Below are 20926 nucleotides of genomic sequence, written 5' to 3' on the forward strand. Positions count from 1 at the left end.
GTTGGATGAAGCCTTGGGTGAGATGTTTCAGTGTGAGGTGTCCCTGCCCATGGCAGGGGGGTTGTAACTTGATGATCTTGAGGTCCTTTCCAACCCTAGCTATTCTATGATTCTATGATTCCATGTGAGTTACTATCAATTATGAAAAAAATTGTTTAGGTTTGCCTATGTATAGATGCAATCAAAACCTTCCATGCTTCAGTGCATTCCAGAGAAAATAAACTGAGCCACCTCCTTCCTGGAATTATATAGATTATGTTCTAACACTTCATAATTGCTTTATTGTATACAACATAACTAGTTGCCAGAGCAAAAAAGCTATTCTGGGGAATTAAACAAAGTAATAAGAGATAACAAGCAAATGCCATTGTTTGAGGTTTGTACATCTCTTTCAATTTCCATTTCTCCAAACTAAAAACTGCTATTAATTGCAATTTTAACTTAAAATATGTAAGCTTGATATGTCTTTTAAATTAAATAGAAGGAGCTTATGTTGTGAGTTGAATATTTTCACTTACATTTTACTTTATTGTGGTTTATAGCTTCAGGTTTGATAGCCTGAGCTGGTGTTCTTGCAGCTATATACATTGCATGATGAATTTTTATTTGATTTTTATAAGAACTTATGCCGTACAAAAACTATCATACTAATGTAATCTTGTCTTCTAAAAATGTAAGTTGTAAAGCTTTACATTCATGAGTGATTCAATGCAGATATATCATTTATGATGTTTTCATTTTTGTTTAATGTTGACATTGCTAATACAATGTTTCCATAGTTATGACTCAGGAAAATTCACGAGTTCATTTGCAGTACTATAATTTAGAGGAAAAAAAAAGTGACTGAAAAAGTTATAAAATATTTTATTCTCATACTCTTGTTTCTAACTCATGGGAGAAATATGTCTGTGAAGTGAACTGAGAAAACAGCGTATAATTACATGTTATACAGGTTTCAACTTGAGAGCAAAATCAATGTTATTAGAATTTACAATAGCTTTGTCTAAAACTGTATTTTAGACAAAGGATGTTTTGTTGTTCTTGTACGTTCTCTACATTTTGAATCAAACACTAATTTGAAAGAAAAACTTTTTAAGTAAGCTATTTAGCTGAGCAAGTGAAGCAAAAGATGACTATCAAAATAACGTTATGAAAACTTTACTCCTGTTTTATGGTTATTGTCTATAATAATTTCATTCTTTTAACTATTTCTTCTTGTTTTATATGTTGAAACACTTATTTTTTTTTTTTAATATAACAGCAGAGGAAGAAACTGATACAAATGTCGAATTTAAACATCTCTGCACAAATTTAAGTCTATCTGAACAGATGAATTAACCATAATACTCAAATTTGGCTTAGCTAACCATTAACAATACAAAAGAGTGTCACAGATAAAGATTAATTTGCAACAACTCAAATGCTATGCTAAAACTAGCTTCAACCTAACAACAAAACTCACCTCTTTCCCCTCAAAAAATGTAGAACATTCCATTATAGTTTCCTGAACAATTAAAACAAACTTTTGTTTGTTGGGGGTCTTGAGAGTCAGTTTTGCTGAGTCATTACATACTAGAAGATTGTTTAAAGTTCTGCTAAATTCACATTACAGCACTGTCTTTCATATTGGTATACATCTGCTTCTATTTCTCATGTACTTCAAGGAAGATAATTTCCATGAAATCTTCATCTTGTTAAATGCAACAAATCTTTCCATTGTCAAAACACAGCAAAACTCTGTCAAATATTGCTACAGTTTATTGAATTAGAATGTTCTAAGCAAACATTCTCTGCAGCATACAGGGGTTGGCAATGGACAGTCTGAACAGAAAAAAACAGCTAGACTGTTGACCAAGTAGACAATGCAGAAGTTGGAGGAAAAAAATCTTAAACTCTGGCCATATATACCTTCCAGCTACCCCCAAAAGAAGAATGTATGCTAGAAAATCAGAGTCTGGGAATAAGCATAGTGATCATGTTGCTTAAATGAATAAACAAACACTTGCTGATCTATCTGAAAACCAGTCTCATTGTTTGTTACGAACTCTCATCAAGGTTGTTTACAAGTTTCTCATTGTGTAGCACTCTTTGTTATTGCAGCAACATAGGCTAACTCTTAAATGCCTCCACAAGCATTCACTCATTTTCCCTCCTCAGTAGGGTGGGGGAAGGAAAATGCAAAAAAAAAACTGAGAATGAGAAAGCATGTGGGTTGAGAAAAAGGGACATTGATTATTAAGTACCATCAAAAGCAAAGCAGATTTGACTTGGGGGAAATGAATTTAATTTATTGTCAACTAAAACATATTTGGCTAGTGAGAGACAAAGACAAATATTAAAATGTCACTTTTCCTCCAGGCTTAAACTCACTCCTTCACTCCACACATCTACCCAGCTCCAGATGTGCAGGGAAGCCTGGTGTGGGGACAGAGCTCTTCTGTGCCCTACAGTGGGTCCATTTTGGAAACAGCTAGAATAAACTATGTCCAGCATGGGGCAACCCCTGGTCTGTCTTCATGAGGCCATGCTTGCAGCCCTGCCCTGCAGCCAACACGCTAACAACTGCACTGGATATACATATATTGCACTGGATACACATATATTTTGACTTCACACTGAACTCTATACCATTTCACTTTTTTGCCCCAAAGACTTTTTTATAATACATACTATGATATCAACACAAAAATTATTGAGAAGATAATGGTTTATTACTAGAAAAAGAATACTTTTAAGAATTTTAAAGAAAAATACTTCTCATTTCAGTGTAATTATTCACAAATATTTGCATATGTCAGAATAAACCCCTTTTCAATTATGTCAGTAATGTAGATTATAACTCCTGAAGACTGAAACCAGAACTGTTACACTAAAAGGCAAATAAATCTGCATTGCTACTGTAAAGAGTAAAAGCTTTGTTTGCTCTATGCCTTTACACAAAATGAGTCTGTTAAAAGGGCTTTTCTTTTAGCGATTACACAAAATGGTGTTTCTGAGTTTTAATAATATTTTGATTTAAGCTTTGGATGAAAGTTTAGATGATTTTGTGTTTTTTCACACCAGTTCACCTGCCATCTCAAGTCATAGTCTAGAAGCTCGAGACTAAAACGGTCTATTGAGTAATCTCTGGTTCTCTGGTCTTATTTCAGTTCTTACACTCAATAGACTTCATTTGATTTTAGGGTTGAGTGCTAGTGCTCTACCATTTCATCTGTTTAAGGGAATACCTCAAGAAAAATGTTCAAAAGGTCATTTCCATAGCTTCCCTGCATGATAAAGACTCAAACACTAAATCTGGACTTGCTAGTAACCGTTTTCCTTTGTCTCTGAGTTAGATAATGAGATAGGATAATAATAAAGAGGTTAGTTTGCCTTCAAAATGTCTTGAAAGGTTTTAATTCTCTATTTGATAGGATATTCTAGAAAGCTGAAAGACACTTTTGTAGTATCTCTAACTACAGTAGCAGACTCCTTGGAAAGGTTTGTTACTATAGTGGTGGAACATTTCAAACTATCTTTGAGACAATAATTGCATTGCATTTAAAGTAACATGCGACAGAAAGGTAAAATAAAAATAGAAAGGTAAAATGAAAATAAGCCAGGTTGGATGGAGTCCTGGGTGACATGGTTTCGCCAAGCTGTCCCTGCCCATGGGAGGGGTTTGAAACTAGATGATCTTAAGGTCCTTTCCAACCTTAACTCTTCTATGATTCTATGATACTGGTATTAAAGAAAATTCTAAATTTTTTTGCTGCATAAACATCATTACCTGACAAGATTCTTGGAAACACAACAAGTATTTACAAAAAATTTAGGGGTCTAGGTTTGCGACGATACTCAACACCAGAAGGAATCCATTCCATTCTGGAAGGGAAATTTTATGGTAGGACAAGCTCACAGACTCTTGGGTTTGTGCTTCAAAACAGACAAGCGATAGAGCTTAGTGTCTGTAGCTTTCCCTCCTAAATATCTATGTCAAGGCTATAGCTGCATACCTAAATGGAACTTGAATCTGATCTTTCTCAGCAGTTTTCTGTCTAGCTTCTACAGAGTAAAAAATTGAGAATGTAATGCCATGTGAGTCAAGAAGGACAGATATAATGACTTAGTGGTTCTTTTTTGCCTTAAAGTCTGTAAGTCTGGTTATAAGTCTGCCTTTACTGGAAGCCATGACTGAAAGCTCCATATTTCTGATGCTGTTTTCCCAAGAAGGATAGACGTTTTATGATTAAAATGGGAAAACATAAACATAATTATTCCTTTTTTCCATTTTCTTTCTCTCCCTTGAATACAGGACTAATAGATGTTGCTAAGATGCAGTTAGCTTCCTTCTTAGCAGTCCATATGGTGCTGTGCTGTGCATTTGCGGCTAAGACAGTGTTGATAGCACACTAATGTTCTGGCCACTGCTGAACAGTGTTTACACAGTGTGAAGGCTTTCTCTTTTTTCCCCCTGGCCAAAGCAGGCTGGGGTTGGGAGTGGACACAGCTGAGACATTTGACCCAAACTGACCAAAGGGACATTCCATGCTATATGACATCATGCTCATCAATAAAAAGCTCAGAGAAAGGAGGAAGAAAAAGGGACATCTTTGGTTATGGCATTTGTCTTTCCAAGCAACAGTTACATGTGTTGATGCCTGGGTTCCAGGAAGTGGTTGAACATTGCCTGCTGATGAGAAGTAATGAATGAATTTATCTTTGTGCTTTGCTTGTATGGGCAGCTTTTGCTGTCTTTATTAAACATTCATTATTTCAATTCTCAAGTCTTTCAACTTTCATTCTATCTTCTTCCCGTCTTTTGGGAGTGGGCACTAAGTGAGGGAGTGTGTGGGTGTTTTGACTGCTGGCTGGAGTTAACTCACTACAGTCTGTAATTATGGTCTTTTAGCCATATTCAGCACATTAAGCAGGGGATGCACAAGTAAGGTTGCCTAGCAAATTTGGATCCTGTTTGGTTGTCTTTATTCAATATGAAAATACACAAAGCTATTATTAAGTTGATATTATGGGCAATTACAAGTTCAGCAGAATATACGTATCTCAATCCAATAATTTTACACAACTGCCTTTTTAATGTATTATGAACAACAGATTGAAGCACTAATCTGCCTATTCATGTTCTGTCAGGAAAATAAACTGCACAAGCCTTAGTCCTTCAAATTCAAAGTGATGTAGAAGCTGATGATATTTTATTTATATATAACAAGAGATCATTTAAGATTCACTTGCATAGATTTTTTTTTTAAAGCAAAGACAAAAAGTAATGGAAAAAAAGAATAGGATCTTTTATGTGCTGTCATTCTTATACTGCATATTTGTCCACAAAAAATATTTAGAGTCTCTAGCACAATATTTAATTCCAATTCGCCAACCAAGTTGTTAAAATAATGTCTCTAGGTTTTCTTTGTCTTCCACAGTCAAACAAAAGAATACCTCAGAAATATCCTAAGTCAGTTCAAAAACTTTATAACTCTAGGTAAAAAATTGTTCTTTTAATGAAACCCAGGAACCGTCTTTGAGAAAACACTGAAGTTATTATGAGCTTTTCAAAAGCTTATCTTAATACAAAGTTTACATAGTTTTTTTAATGTATACTGCTTTCCACAGGTGGGACTCATTCCTTATATTGAGGGTATCGTTAGAGTTACCTGTCATCAGAACATTTTTGCTCTGTGATGATCAAATATGATTTCATCTTTTATTTTTATGGAGTGGGTAAGAAAGACTGGAATTTTGGAATACATCTGAACAGGTACAAGTATATATAGATTAATATTTCCAGATAGAAACAAGATCCAGATAGATACAAAACTTGTCTATTGGAGAAAACAGACCAAATTTACCTGGATTAGAGGAAATTAATTATTTGCGGTTTTTTTTCTAATGTGTTCAAACTACATTATGAAGAACTGCTGTAATAACTTTTCCTTTTGCATCTTTGAGACAAATACTTGATACACTGCATGACTGCTACTTTTGACTCTAATTTGTTGCATTCATCAGACAATTGAAACCTTGTTAGCTTTCCCAAGTCACCCAGTATGGGAGGCAGTTTGCACATGACCAGTCCATTAAATATAGAAAACTCCCTGAATCAGAGCTAAATAATTTCTTTGACTTCAACATGGCTTCAGAAAGGGCAAACTGTGCCTCAAAATTTGGTGGTCTTCTCTGACAGAGATATAGCTTTGGTAGAGAAGAGCAACAGAATCCATCTATCTATCTGGACTTGTGAAAGCATCTGACACTGTTCCTTATGGCATCCTTGTCTCTAAATTGGAAAGGCATGGATTTGTCAGATGCACCACTTGGTAGACAAGGAATTGGCTGAATGGTCACACTCAACGAGTTGCAATCAACAGCTCAATGTCCAAGTGGAGACCAGTGACATCACCCCAGGCCCTTTGTTTGTTTACCCCATCCACCACTTCCTCACTGGATTGTTGAGGAAGCTTTCCCTTCCTCATCACTCACCACAGTGGTAAGGACAGGAGGCTGAGAGACAATGGGTGAAGAGTTTCAAGCTGAGTATAACATGAAACCTTTCCCCATAAGGGCAGTGAAGCAATGGGGCAGGGTGCTCTAAAAGGCTGTTACCTCTTTCATTGATGAGAATCAGACCTCACCTAGATGAAGATGTGAGAAGCCCAGAGCTGCCCTGGGGGTGTTGAACTAGTGACATCCTGAGGTCCCTCACAGCCTGAATTATCTTGTGATATTATAATCTAAGTACAGCAGTATACACAAGAGGGAGGGGTATATATTGCTTTGCATACAGGTTTATATATTTCATATAGGATTTACACCTTTTTCACAGTCATATAGGGCAAAGACATTTTCATTCATTGCAACAGAAGACTAGAAATCAATATTTTGGCTAGCAGAGGGCGTAATCTTTTTTACATTATTATTGTTATTCTCTGTATTTACTTCTTTGTTATTCAAACTTTTGTAATGAAAACCATTTGTAGAAATCTTTTTTGACAGCACTTATTAGATTCAGAAAGCTTCAGAAAATAAAAGTCCCTTAACAGCAACAGCAAGAAAATCTAAAACACAGTGACTTTGAAGTTGATTTGTAGATACTACAGCTATTTTGAAGAGAACAGATTTGTTTGCATTATGTCATTTCCCACCCAGCACAGTGTGTGCCTTCATTACTCATTGGGCTGTGCTGAAAAATACTCCCAGCCCAAGTCCAAATTAGATGCAAAGGAGATCTCTTGTGTGTATTGAGAATTGGAATGAAGGCCTCCAGCTATAAGGAATATGTATAACAGTATCCTGACAAAAATATTCACCCTCAAAAGTGCTAAGAATTTATGTTTATTATGCCTCACTGGGTTAGAGTGGAACATAGAAGAGAATGTATCAGAAATGAAGGCAAAGCTGGGACAGAGACTAAAAAACAACTGCAAAGAGAAAACATATGTTTTCTGGCAAACTGTTCACTGTGCAATACTGTTAGGTAAGAATGCTAAACCGACAAAATCATTTGAGTATATTTTCAAGAATTTCAATAACTAGTGAGTACAGCTGAACTGAAATACTGCTCAGCAGAACAATGGTAATTTCTTCATAGTAAGAAAGACTTGTACCCTTATGGGCTACTACCCTAAAATATATACCTCAGTAAGTAAATTTCATGGCTGAAAATAAAATGTGGAAAATCCTGAGGAAAACCCCAAGTCAAAGTTACAGTAAATTAATGCAAATATATTCACTTCACCTATTGATCAAGTTTGGCACCAAGAAGCTTATGTACTGTGAAACATACAGACTGATTCCATAAAGAATTGCATGCATTTTACACGAGAGGAGCTCATATTCATTACAGTGGCTTAGATGTATAAATTAAAACAGGATCATTGGAGTGATGACACCATTTCTTGGAAGCCATTAAAAATAAAAAAACAAGACTTTTACTGAACACTACCTTGCAAGTAGTAATTGTAAAAAAATCCCAATCAAACAAACAAACAAAAAAAAAACCCACCCCAAAATGGGACTGTACTGTTCTGATAGCAGCAACACAGGATAACTTCTATAGAAAACAAGAGCTATTCAGGAGGAAAAAAGAAATTGTTTTTATCATCACCCTCTCTTATGAGGGGTGTTTGTACTGGAAAAGAGAAGACTTTAGGAAAACATTTAGAGCAGCCTTTCAATACCGAAACAAGGTCTGCAAGAAAGCTGGAGAGGGACGTTTTACAAGTGCATGTACTGACAGAACAAGGGGTAATGGCTTTAAGCTGAGAGGGGAGATGTACATTAGATATTAGGAATATATTCTTCCTCCTGAGAGTGGTGAGGCACTGGCACATGTTGCCCAGAGAAGCTGTGGCTGCCCCATTCCTGGAAGTGTTCACAGCCAGATTGGATGGCACTTTGAGTAACCTGGTCTAGGAGGTGGTGTTCCTGCCCACGGCAGAGGGGTTGGAAATAGATGGTCTTTAAAGGTCCCTTCCAACCCAAACCATTCAATGATATGTTTCTACGATGAGACTGAAATATACAAGTTGAAAAGCAGTAAAACATTATGACAAGGCACACACTGAATTTTGTTTCTTGTTGAGAGCAACTGATTGAAAAAATTAAGTAGTGTTAGTAGGAGATCACAAGGGGACTATGTATTGCTGCAGTAATACAAGCCTGAAAAAGATAATTCTGTGAAGAGAAGGACTTCCTGTAATAAAAGGGAAGCATACATGCTACTGACAAGATATCAGACATAGCCCACATACAATTCAAATCACATTTAAGAAAACTAATAGATGTAATGTGAGAATATGAAATGAAAGACTACTTGGATGATAAGGGGGATGAAGCGTCAAATTTAGAACAGGGAATTGAAAACATGTTGTTTCTTCAGGCTACAAAAACAAACCCCGAGAAGGATCTGAGTAACATCTGTAATCTCTTAATGGAAGAAGGATGAGAGAATTTAAAAAAACCCTCCAAACAACTTAAGAGATAGGGAACTTTTGAATAAAAGCTAGTATTTAAAACATGTGAATATGCATATGAACAATGAAGCTGGACATTTAAATAAGGAGGTTATGAACAGTAGCTCCTTACCAAATCATTGGAAAGAATTGTAAAATATGAGCTTTTGCAAAACAAAGTTACAATGGATTGCAAGTTGTATTGTAAGCTATAGCTTCTTTACAGGCAACAGTGGCATCTGGACTATCAGTGGGAATGTGAAGAGTATAAAATATTAAAAAGAAGTCAAAAACCTCCTATACTTTTCATCTCTGCTTTTTATTCCTCCATCTTATATTGCTAGTTCATCTGCTTTCAGGCCCATTCTCCTTGTCTTTATTCAGTTATAATCGACACTGATTTCAAAGAGTGTTGACTATATCCTCTTAACACACAACATTCTTTGAGTTTTATTTTTTTCCTAGAAGTGATCAAAGATAAATACAGTGTCTTATTCTCCTGGCAGTTAAATCTGTGCAAACTGAGAGTTAATCAACTGAAATATTATTATAAAATGCTCCAGTTTCCTTTCTATTTAGGTCATGGAAAATTTAATATTAGTTTCAATAACAGACTGATGAATCAAGAAAGGAATAATTTTGAAAATTTTACCTTTGAACTACCATGGGGTAAAAGAAACGTCTAAGATACATATGCACCTGTCATAAATGAGTTTAAAATTCTAAGCAATATTAAACAGAGTCGATGATTTCTGCATTTGGAGAGAGCTAATGAGAACTCAGTGTTTCTGATTTTTAAGTTAAATTTTCAACTACATTACTTCATCACTTTATTTCAAAACCAGAGCAGCAGAAGAGAAAATCCACTTTTAATTCATGTTTTGGATAAATTTACAAAGGTGAAAATGTAAAGGTTTCCCATTAAATATCAGTAAACCCTAACTCTCACAGTTTTAAATTCCAGGAAATTATCTTTTTTTAAAATTTTTTGGACATACTATGAGCTACTTGTATTAATTAGCCAACAATCGCTGAGAAGGCCATGGGCTCAGAATGTAACAGTGCTGTCCAAGGTGCTGTATTTCACAGGTAGTACGTCATTGCTGGGTTGGGTTCTGTAGGTTATGTTTTGGTTTTATCTCCCAAATATCTAATGATATATCAGGCAGAGATGACTGTGGTTTCTCAATACAATCCTCCTCTTTTTCTTGTGAACATTCTTCTGTTGCTCTAAAACCAGATTCTAATCTCTTTATATTCAAATTTACTAAATGTGTAACAAGTTTAGCTTGATATCGTTATCAAGAAATTCTTTATACTTTTTCACTTTACATTTTTTCAGTTACTTGCATGAGGAAAAATTTCAGTAGAACTAAGCTTATGTTATTTTATCTCTAAAAAATTGTCACATGAAAAATCTTATTAAGCAAATTGTGCTTAACAGAATTTTGCATGTAGTGCTTCAAAGTACAATTGGTGTAAGAAATACCAAACAAACATTTTAACTTATTTTTATCAAATTCTACTCTAATCACATCAAATGTGAGAAAATAAATACTTTGGTTTTATTATTGACTTAATACAAATAAATCAGAGAGAAGGTTCCTGAATGCATTTTAACACCATTTAACACCTTTTCAGAAGTGTTGTCTTATGCCATGTAGTACATAAATTACATGCTCAAAGCAAAGGTGCAGCTACGGAATAACCTACATAGGTACAACAACAAAGAAATGCTAACTACAGGTGACCAGGTTTCTCTCTGCCTCAGGCTTTTTTTTTGTTTTGTTTTTTTTTTCATCATTGGCAAATGTAATACATTGTTAGTGACAAAAAACAGCCTCCAACTGTCCATAAATAAGTTTCCTAGCCAAAAAATACCACTATAATATTCTCTGCTGAATTAAGGTTCTGAAAGAATCAAAGATAAAAGTTAATTATGCAAGAGATTCAATTTAGCTGGAAGCTGCAGAAAAAAAACATCCTTTGGCTACTGTTCAGAATTCCTGAAATCTTGTGTTAACAATGTAAACTGGGCACAGGTTTCTCAACATGGGGTACTTTGCGAATTTCAGATTATTAATGTGCTAGACATATGGATAAAACACCTTAAAACATATTTGTCTGTGTTCCAGAAGTTTTGATGTAGCTATGCCAACTTGCATTGGTTTAGAGTCTGGGACGGTTTCTATTTTTTTATAAGAGGTCCTGACAGTAATCAAGCTAGTAGATATTTTTTTTTTATATGCTACATTAACTCCCTTATTGTTGTGGATAAGGTATTTTTCCTTTCTCTTTCTTGTCACATCTGTTTAATTTCTGTTGTCTCTGCTACAATAGAAATGGATGGTCTAGGCAATGAAATGCAGACAGAGCATGTCTGACCTTGAATTGTTCTACTTAGTGTATAAAAGTTTTGGTTCTAGTGTACTGCCTGAGATCTTGATATTACACAAGTAGGAAAGTGATCTTAACTTCTAAGAAATTAAAAAAAACCAAACCAAAACAAAACAAAACAAGAAGCAAAAGACCAAACAACATGGAAAATCTATCATCGGACTAATTTTCATCTGCTTATCAATCATAATGCTTTGACAAACTCAGAAAAAGAAATAGGGTTTTTTTCCAGAAGTACGAAATGGTGGGTTTAATTATTCGGTATTATTTTGATAACTCTAAGTAAGTTCGCCTTTTTTTGTCATAAATCAGAAATGACATCTACAGATCAAAATATGAAGTAAATATCTTTAGACATCAAGTCACTCATCTCATGGCAAAGGTAAACTTTTAGTGTTTCTTATTGTTTCTTTTATGAACATCTATGCTTCACTGTATTTTCAAAAGTGTGAAGACCAAATTCCGTATATTTATTTTTTCTAATTTGACCCATGGCATGTTCAATGACATTTTCAAACCTTTTTTTATTTTTTGTTTTTCAGAACAAGAGGCAGGTGAGGATTAGCCACATGCCTAACACCATTACCGAAGTCCTTTAAAGTAGCAAGATACATAGAATTTTTATTTATATTTGCCATATACATATTAGTTGCAAAATATATAAACATTACATATGTTTCGTAATAAACATAATAAAGGACATCACGCATGTATTATTGCAAAACATTAATTCAGAACAACTTAGTACAGTCTTTAAATATATATTACAGAATCTACCATGTATATACTAATTTTATGCTAGTTGTGTGTTTTTTCAAGGCATTGATAGTGTAACTCAAGCTACACAAACACACACATAAAAAAAATAATTCTTGAAATGTTCTGTCAGATGTCATCCCAAGTTACTTGACATGTTAAATGCTGCAGTACATGGTTGTTTCACTTTTGTATGTGAAATGATTGTGTAGAAAACATAGAAGTAAAGGATATTCAGTCATTTATCCACCTTCACAAAACCCTGAACTTTTCTGTCTCATTACATTGTGCTGTTTGTAGCAACAGCCGCCTTCCTGCATGATGGATAGCTTTTATATTGTCCTTTATTTTAACCTGAATGAAATTATTTTGCCACAAGTCAGTATATTCATGGGGGGGGGGGGGAAGTAATTCAAATTCTGTCCTGATTTCACCCTCATGGGTGTAAAACAAGGATTCAAACTGTATCTTACCTACCATAAAGGACAAAATCTTGGTGACCTTGTCCTATTAATTTTAAAGAGAACAACAGTGATAAATATATAAAGGTCTTAGAGGTTTTGTTGTGATTTTTTTATCAAGTCTATTTTTTTCAGATTAAGCTCTTGCATCATTCTGACTGAACTGTCTCAGCTTGCTTTTCTTACTCGCTCTCTGAAACTTTCACAAGGACAAAAGACCAGTCGTGACATTTGCAGAAGTTTTTGTCAATTATTCTGCTCAACTGAGAAGAAAACCCCATGTCACCACAGCAAAGTTCCAGGTTAACCTCATGTTCTTAACTTATGTGGATGGATATAACATCATTCTTTTTGAAACAATGGCAATTTCTGATCCCATAAAGTGCACCATGCTTTTCACTTTAATGACTGATTACAGTTTTTCACAGAGGACTTCATCAGTGCTGTTCGGTAATTCATCAGAGCTGAATAGAAATAGCAATTTGCCTTTTCAACCTTTATTCAGGATAATTTTTCAAAAATTATTTGAGACATAAGAGGTCAATATTCTATGCTCTATTTAAATGTTACATACAGAACACACACATTTTATGTCATACTACTTATGTACTGAAAATAACCTGCATATGAATTAACTCCATTCATCCATAGGTTAGATTAATACTGTCATATAGAGGAGGAATAGTTATCCACAAATAGCAAACAAACAAACAAAAAATTCCTTCCAATAGAGACCAATTGACACATATCTCTGGTAACACTGACCACATCATTGTTTGATTAGTCTGTGCTTTCATTATACAGCAAAGCTTTTCCACTTTCATTATATGTTGTATAACAGCAGTCATACCATATACACAACTTTTTTTTTATTCACTCTCCTAATGTCTTCAGTTTTGGCAAGAGCAGCACTTCCCTCACGGATACGAGCAAGCTTTTTTGTGTGTGTCCCAAGAAGTAAAGTCAAAACCTCATTATTCTCTTTAGGTTTTGTGTCGATAAGCCACTGGTATATATTTTGACTTTGATGTTATAGGGACAAGAAAGATATATTCTAATTTTTGTACTTATTGTTATGGTAATTCTAGATAAAGACCCCAACAAATTACTTTCAGAAGCGATAGCAAGAGTAACTTTCCATGTTCAATTTCACAGTAGCACACTAAGATTGCTTTTTCAAGCAGCTATATTAAGTACAAAAATTACATCCGAGATTCTAAGAGATTGTTATATTCACTCTTGTCCTGTTAAGCTGAGCACAGTGATAATATAATCAATTACAACTTGATCTTATAATAGTGTGCTTGTATATCTTGCTGTGTTGGAATCCTCCCAAGCTGTCATTTCTTTTGCACAGGATTTTTCTATTAAAATTATATAAAGAAAATAGCATTCAAGCACCAGTGAATATATATATCAACAAATAAAATTATTTTAAAACCTTAATTTAAGATATATGAATTTTGGTTTTCTAGTATAACTTTTTTTTTTCTTTCTTCCTGGTGATATCAGAGCTGTTGGAGTCCTTTAATCTTGTTTTCTTACACCTCTCAAGAACTGTATTTTTTCTTTTTCAATGGTCAAGAAAATCTATTTCTTGCCATATTGCCCTTTTGCGCTGAGAATGACCCCTTGGCAGAAGCAGTATTTAAAGAAAATAAACCTGTCTTTTAGATACAGCTGTTTACTTTTCGCAACTGAAAGCCAGTATGGGTACATGATGTAATTCTTTCTTTCGGAGACTTATTGGTGATGCACTCTCTAATGGTTAGGCATGGAAGAGTTAGTAATTGAAATTAAGAAATTCCTGAAAAAATACATGTTTTCTCCAAGGTTTAGGCACTTAAAGCTTGAAAATACTAAGAGAAATATTTCGAAGTTGCTGAAAAATATCGTTTTATGTTCATTTCCCTATAATGTTTGCTCCTTAATGGAAAAAATACTTCTGCTGATTCTTCATTTCTTTTCCGTGAATTCTGTTGTTCTCTGAAGGTACCATCTGGATCTAAGTATTTAATAAAATAATATGTGTACTAAATAACCAATTTTAGGAAAAAAGAAATCCCCCAAACATTTGTTAATGTATTAAATATCCTGAAAATTGTGATTTATTAGAAAATTATATATAGACTAATAAGAAAAAAGAAAGCCGCAACAACAAAGCAAGCAACAACCAAAAAAACCCAAGTTTGTTTGCATTATTCTGACTTTGGTGCAGGAAGTTCCTCTAGAAGCACAGAATCTCACATTTAATGGAAGTTAAATGTTTTTTAAAAAATGACCTTTTAACAGTGATTTCAGAACTTACAGATGTTTGAAAAAAATCAACCCATTGCTCAATTTCATGTTAAGTCGTCACATCCAAAGGCACTTGTATTCTTCCATTTAACTACAGAGGAATCTTTTAAACTGGCCCAAGGTGATTTTTTTTTTTTTTTTTTTTCAGGCTAAGGGACATCTATCTTACATTTCTTAATGCATCTTGCAAGATCTCATTAGGCACATCTATTTCATGAAATACACTATAGCTTTTAGCAACATATTAAGATTAAAGGATTTAGTTGTTGACCTTAAAAAAAAATACTTTTTTTCCATAAATAAAAATATGCTGACCTGTAAAGAAAATTACTAATATGAAAAACTATGTGCAGCTACAGATCTGAATTATTTAACCTTTAACCATTTAAAAGTTAAATATTGGCACTTGTGGTAAAAAAGAGCTTTTGATCCCAGCTTCCTGCACAGAATAGACAATGCAGATCTAAATAGCTGTATGATAAAAAAGAAGTAGAGCAGAATGTACATAAAAGTCAGAAAGTAGCTGAGGGAATCAGCAGAAAAAGATAGGGGAACAGGTAAATTTGTAAGGCTGCTTTGCTGTTGATATCATTAGGCTTTTAAATTCCCCGTTTTTTTGCTTCCTCATGTTTAGATGTGATCATGGTACTCTCCTACGGTTTTAGTCTGCAGAAAAATGCAGCAGTACACTGGATTTTAATTGCTTCCCCTGGAATTTACCAGGCAATGAGATTGACTGAGAAGAAGACATCCTCCAGAGGAAGAAATTGCAAATTACAGAAGAAAATTTAACTCTGATAATGCTTTAACACAACAGAAAAAACAACAAAGTATAAGGATAAATACCACCTAAAAAGTCTACCCTCCAGAATGACATCAGAATTGGGTGAGTGGATGAGCAAGAAACTTGTCAGAACTCTATTTTCAGAAAAGTATAATTATAAAGTGATTTTCTCTGCTCTTAAGATATTATCTGTACAAACTTTTCAATCTTGAACAGTAGTTCAAAGGATCTCTCCAAAGAAGTACAACACAAGTTAAAGGAGCAATGAATACTAAGCTAATTTCAAATACGTGAAGAAAGTATCATTATTAGGAATTTCTAAGCAATCACAGAGGTTTAAATGCCTGTTGAACTGCATGAAACTTCAGTCACTGTTTAACTCCATGAGAGTTTTGCAATTGTCTTTCAGTACACTGAGGATTTCACTCTCCAGTTTGATTCTTTGTTAACAGACTACAGGATATGAACAAAGGGAAATGCTAACAAATTTGTTAGGGTGCTCAAGGAAAGCTGAGAATATAAGGCTATAGCCACTTGAGCGAGTCTCCTACTTTAGCAGTTTCTACAGGTTTATTAGACTGAAGAGTGATGCTTCCTTTGAGACTGAATCACTTCAAAAGCGCTTTCTAACTAAAAAGATCCCATTTCCAGTAGTCCAATAATTAAACAAGATTCAGTCTGGATGGTTGAATGAGAAATGATTGAGGGACTTTCAAAAAACTATGCAACATTTTGGTTCATCAAGTTTTCTTTCAGAATTAAACAGTAAAGGATAGAATATTTTTACAGTTGTAAATCACTGGCACATTTATATATATATGTATTAATAGCAACAAGCAATCAAACTACATTTGATGTGAAAAGTAAACATAAGATGTGTTCAAGTCATATTTCATAAGATTGTTTAAAGCTCCTCTTTTACTCCACTAATTCTGTTGCATACTGCTGCTAAGTTCACGGTGGCCTTAACACTGTTAGAACACAGTAGGAGTTGCTTTGAATTACACTCTATCTATGAAAAATTGAAGACACTGCCAAAGATTGACATGAAACAATGAAAGCGGTCTGGCTTTGACTATTATCCTGGCAATAAGGAAAATATGAGAAAGAACACCTTTTTAAACTTGATGATTGCCTTAAAGTGACAAAACCTGTCTCCTGTAAGACGAAGTACTAAAACATGGTTATATTGTCAGGCTGAAGCTTCCTGAAAAATTCTGTATGTTTAAGTATTTGTCTCAGACAGCTTAAGTTCTATGTAGACATGCTGCAAGTGATAATAGCACACTACAAATGAAATAAATAGGTACCTTATTTGTGATTGAGTCAGTTTCTTTAACACAAGCTATTTGGTAAAATCTAGCATATCTCCCCTAGTTTCCAGATGCTACTTGAGAACTGCATATGTCACCTCTTCACCTAGCGTCCTGTCTATCAGCCCCTGGGCAGTGTCTCAGGGACTATAGGTTATTAGAAATATTTCTTAGTGTTGATGGTTAGATGACTGGCTCCTGCCCCCTGAGTCCTAAGTGTAAATGTGGGATACAGATAGTCTGTTGTCCAAGTTACTTTCATCAAAGGGACGGATTTTTTTTTAAGCCCTCTTCTGGGCAGACAGGAATCTTCTTGCAGCCTGTACACTATATATTCATGACACCTGTGCAAATTATTTTTCCTTAACATACATATAGGAAACATGGAAGAAAAACTAGCTCAAATCTTGCTAGCACTTACAACTCTGAATTTGCCTGCATTGAGGATGAAGGGTGAGGCCTGAGACAATGGCTGGGAGAGCCTGGCTGCCACTGCTTTTTGTAGCAAGCAGATAGAAGAGGTATAAGCAGATTTTCCCCAAGAGCATCTGCTAACTGCCCTGGATTTTCAGGTCTGTGGCATAAACTAAGAACACCTGAAAATCACACCTACAGGGCACTGCAACCCTGCATATGTAACTGCTTTTCTTTTGAGAAGAGACAGTCAAGGATCAGAAAAATAAACAGGATGCTAACACAGTGTTGGAAATCTGCTAACAGCAATAGTTTTGTTCACATATTTAATTTGAGAAAAAATAATTTTAACCTTTTATATTGATGATTCCTAATGATTCCTAATAAGAATGATTCCTAATAGTAACTATATCTAGGCCAAATTGTATATGACTTGTTATTTCAGATCAGGGTTCAATAAAAAAGGAGTGCTCCACAGAGTGCTTAAAAGAAACATTTTAAAATAAAAGCCTCCCTGCCAGTATAATCACTTTTGAACAATGTACCACATTATAACACGAGTGTTATTTCCTGACACTGAAAAAAGCAAGGGTTTCAAGATTCAGAGTTGAGCTGCACAGCTCTGCTTCAGGTTTCCACTTCCAATACTATATCCAAGATCTGCCGTGTGAAATGTTAGGGTACTGAAAGGACTCATTTTAATTTTTGACAGAAGGACATGTGTCACCGAATGTACCTCCACGACAGCATAAGTCACATGCCAAAGGCAGGAGGCCCTTTGTCTTACCACCATGTACTACCCTTTCATCCTGCTGTTCATGGACTCCTTTCACTCCCATTCTCTCAAGACTTAAAGTGGCCAGTGAGAGTGGTGTTAGAAGAGTGAAAAATTAACACTCTATATTGAAGGAGAAAAATCAGCATTTTTGAAAAACTGTGAAATAATTTTAAATTAAACCAAAAGAAATAAAAAATTGTAATATGCAGTTCACTGTTCAATAACGTGCAATGTATCTCATAACACCACGTCTGAGTCATGACTCAATGATGGCTAAGCTTCGCACTTACTGTTTTAGAAAGGTGTAAATGTTCCTGGTGATACAAAAGAAAAACTTTTAGAGAACTTATTGCAAGTATATTACTTTGCATGGGAAAAGATTTCTCCTGTGACCGTGGGAAGTAGCTATTGCATATAACAAAATCATTAAATTAGATTCTCATAGCTTCTGCCATTAAATCATATAGACCTTTTTAAAATTTACCTATCCAATGAGTCAAGTATTTGCTAACAAAAGTGCTACATTCTTTTTTGTGTCACATGTAATGGACAAAGTTTTTTAAATTTTATTTTAGCTTAATATTTTCTTCCCCTATAGGTCCTATACAAGTAAAACCGTAGATTAAATCCATGTGATCTGATGACATAAAAGCTTGATATGAAAGATCATCCTCTTATCCTTTAAAATCTTCAACTACTACCCCATCAAATAAAGCTCTGCATTTTAAAGTTTTGTCTGAAGCATCATCACAGTGTTAGTTGGTTACCATACAGTCAGTCATACAACACATGCATTTAGGTAAAATAGAATACAATTAAGGGCATAAGTTACCATTGTGCTCTAAATGGGGATCAAGCAGCATGTAGCAATCTAGTTACCTTTTAATGCACACCAAATGCTTCTACTAGTCTACGTCGAAACACTTTTACTGCTTAAAAAGCAATTAAGGTAATCTAATAAGATTTGCTTTTCATTTAGATCTGTTTTGAGCAGATAATGCAGAAGATAAATGCTGGCTTTTACAGATTTATTTTTTAAGAACATTATGGAACTTAGAAGAAAATCAACACATAATCATGAAATCTGTGATATAAACATTTACGGACCTCGGATAAGTGCATGAAACCTAAATATGCTGGGTTTTTAGAGAAGATTATGCAAGGATTTTGGTGGTCATCAGTGGATTTTTTTTTTTTTTTTTTTTTTTTTAAGTTAAGACCTACAGTTTCCATTCAGCTTAAGGTTTTACATATAAGTTAGACCACGAGACTGTTACTGTGTGATATTTTCACTTTGTATTATTTTTTAGTGAGAAATTAATTTCATAGCTGATTATTTCTTTAGAAATCTGTCAGATCCTGTATTTGCTCATTGCTTATCTGTTTGCATTAAAGGAATGCAAAGTGCCAAAATATTCACACAACATAATTTTCAAAAGTAGACTGGGAGAATCATTTACAGTAATTAGGTTTCTCTTGATCACTTCTGTAAAGGTGGTACAAACACCTTTCCTCACCATAATATTTTGTATCAGTTATTCTTATATTTGCATGTTTCTAGTATCCATTGTATGTCTTTTACACTCTATGAAACAAGCTGTAATGCAATTATTGTAACCTCAGCTGGTTGCAGGAAAAAAAGACAAAGAAGTAGACTAATATGACTTAGTTAATATCCTTATTTTTGGAATTGCTTTGTTTCTGAAGTACTGGATTTCTGTTATAAAGGGTAAGACAAGATTTAATGAATTTTACTTGGGTTTTCTCAGAGCTGCCTTTTTGCAAGGAAAGAAGGGTTAAGGCTACAACAGCTGTACTAGTTTATAAATCATTATTTATCTCACTACCAAATGTATAATACCTCATCTCAGTAACATTGAAGATAATAGTATAGAGATGTCATAAAATAAGAAGTGTATTACCAATAAGAAAGGGAGGAAGTGAAAGAGAAAATTGCACATAGTCTTTTAAGAGATTTAATTTTACATGTTTGTGGGGAAATACATTTTGATGGGATAATAAAACTCATCAAGAACTCTACTGTGAAAAAATATAGGCATATATACATGTGTATACATCTTTATATATTCACATATGTGAACCAAAAGAATAGTTTGTAAGACTTTTGAAACTACTTTTTCATTGAGTGCACACATGATCAGATGCACAAGTCTTTCAGATATGCAGAGCTGAAGCTCAGTTTTAAAAGGGTGCATTTGTAAAAACCAAGACTTTCCAAGGGCCTGGTATTTCAATCATTATACGTGACAAACACTTTTTGTTGGCATGGAAAAAACCTATTCCTCATTTGCAGAGCTGCCAGACTACAAGTCTCCTGTGTACTTTTAAATGAACTGATGAATGAAAAATTAAAGAGAACAGCATTTAACTATTTGCATGTGCCATGCAACAGAATTTGAAGATGAAATGGTGCAACGCTCTACAAAAGCTTTTGCTTGTGTTCAAAGGGTGCAGGGTATATTGTATCTTTATTCATTAGGTAGTGCGCACATGACACAGAACACTAATGGCATTTGTTCTTTGCCCAATGTCAGTTGTTTCAATGTCTTGGAGAAAGATAAAAATTCCACTGAGGATGTTTCCAGGTCAAATGCCTGTTTGAAAGCACTTGGTGAATTTTCGTTTGATGAAACAATAATTCAGAGATGATTGAACATGTCTGATGAAGACAGATCAAATATTCTGCTTAACCCTCAGATAATCTTTCTGACTGAAAAGTACAATATTTATACCGAATCAATTTTTTTTTTTTATTT

Source organism: Lathamus discolor, chromosome 4 (assembly GCF_037157495.1).
Source record: "Lathamus discolor isolate bLatDis1 chromosome 4, bLatDis1.hap1, whole genome shotgun sequence".
Classification (NCBI taxonomy): Eukaryota; Metazoa; Chordata; class Aves; order Psittaciformes; family Psittacidae; genus Lathamus; species Lathamus discolor.